General features: G+C 37.9%; 1 protein-coding gene across 5 annotated transcripts in view; it reads left to right on the plus strand.

Moving 5' to 3' along the window:
- Positions 1 to 1,761, plus strand: part of COA8 (cytochrome c oxidase assembly factor 8) — a 62,545-nt gene that overhangs the window by 6,095 nt on the left and 54,689 nt on the right. The gene's annotated exons all lie outside the window — the stretch shown is intronic.

The raw sequence follows: 1,761 nt of genomic DNA on the forward strand, positions 1-1,761 counted from the left end.
TCCACGTCTCTACAAATGACCCAATTTCGTTCCTTTTTATGGCTGAGTAATATTCCATTGTATATATGTACCACAACTTCTTTATCCATTTGTCTGTCGATGGGCATTTAGGTTGCTTCCATGACCTGGCTATTGTAAATAGTGCTGCAGTGAACATTGGGGTGCATGTGTCTTTTTGAATTATGGTTTTCTCTGGGTATATGCCCAGTAGTGGGATTGCTGGGTCATATGGTAATTCTATTTTTAGTTTTTTAAGGAACTTCCATACTGTTCTCCATAGTAGCTTTATCAATTTACATTCCTACCAATAGGCAAGAGGGTTCCCTTGTCTCCACACCCTCTCCAGCATTTGTTTGTAGATTTTCTGATGATGCCCATTCTAACCAGTGTGAGGTGATACCTCATTGTAGTTTTGATTTGCATTTCTCTAATAATTAGTGACGTTGAGCAGCTTTTCATGTGCTTCTTGGCCGTCTGTATTGTCTTCTTTGGAGAAATGTCTATTTAGGTCTTCTCTCCATTTTTGGTTTGGGTTGTTTGTTTCTTTAATATTGAGCTGCATGAGCTGTTTATATATTTTGGAGATTAATCCTTTGTCCATTGATTCGTTTGCAAATATTTTCTCCCATTCTGAGGGTTGTCTTTTCGACTTGTTTGTAGTTTCCTTTGCTTTGCAAAAGCTTTTAAGTTTCATTAGGTCCCATTTGTTTATTTTTGTTTTTATTTCCATTACTCTAGGAGGTGGATCAAAAAAGATCTTGCTGTGATTTATGTCAAAGAGTGTTCTTCCTATGTTTTCCTCTAAGAGCTTTATACTGTCCGGTCTTACATTTAGGTCTCGAATCCATTTTGAGTTTATTTTTGTGTATGGTGTTAGGGAGTGTTCTAATTTCATACTTTTACATGTACCTGTCCAGTTTTCCCAGCACCACTTATTGAAGAGACTGTCTTTTCTCCACTGTATATCCTTGTTTTTTTTTTTTATATATTTCTGTTTTTGTGCCAGTACCATATTGTCTTGATTACTGTAGCTTTGTAGTATAGTCTGAAGTCAGGGAGTCTGATTCCTCCAGCTCCGTTTTTTTCCCTCGAGACTGCTTTGGCTATTCGGGGTCTTTTATGTCTCCCTACAAATTTTAAGATTTTTTTGTTCTAGTTCTGTAAAAAATGCCACTGGTAATTTGATAGGAATTGCATTTAATGTGTAGATTGCTTTGGGTAGTATAGTCATTTTCACAATATTGATTCTTTCAACCTAAGAAAATGGTATATCTCTCCATCTCTTTGTGTCATCTTTGATTTCTTTCATCAGCGTCTTTTTAAAAATAAATTTATTATATTTATTTTTATTTTTGGCTGCGTTGGGTCTTCGTTGCGGTGCACGGGCTTCTCATTGCAGTGGCTTCTCTTATTGCGGAGCACGGCGCGCGGGCTTCAGTAGTTGTGGCGCACAAGCTTAGTTGCTCCACGGCATGTGGGATCTGCTTGGGCCAGGGCTCGAACCTGTGTCCCCTGCATTGGCAGGTGGATTCTTAACCACTGCACCACCAGGGAAGCCCTCATCAGTGTCTTATAGTTTTCTGAATACAGGTCTTTTATCTCCTTAGGTAGGTTTATTCCTAGGTATTTTATTCTTTTTGTTGCGATGGTGAGTGGGATTATTTCCTTAATTTCTCCTTCTGATCTTTCATTGTTAGTGTATAGGAATGCAAGAGATTTCTGTGCATTAATTTTGTATCCTGCAACTTTACCAAATTCATT

This window comes from Physeter macrocephalus, chromosome 11, assembly GCF_002837175.3.
Source record: "Physeter macrocephalus isolate SW-GA chromosome 11, ASM283717v5, whole genome shotgun sequence".
NCBI classification, from domain to species: Eukaryota; Metazoa; Chordata; class Mammalia; order Artiodactyla; family Physeteridae; genus Physeter; species Physeter macrocephalus.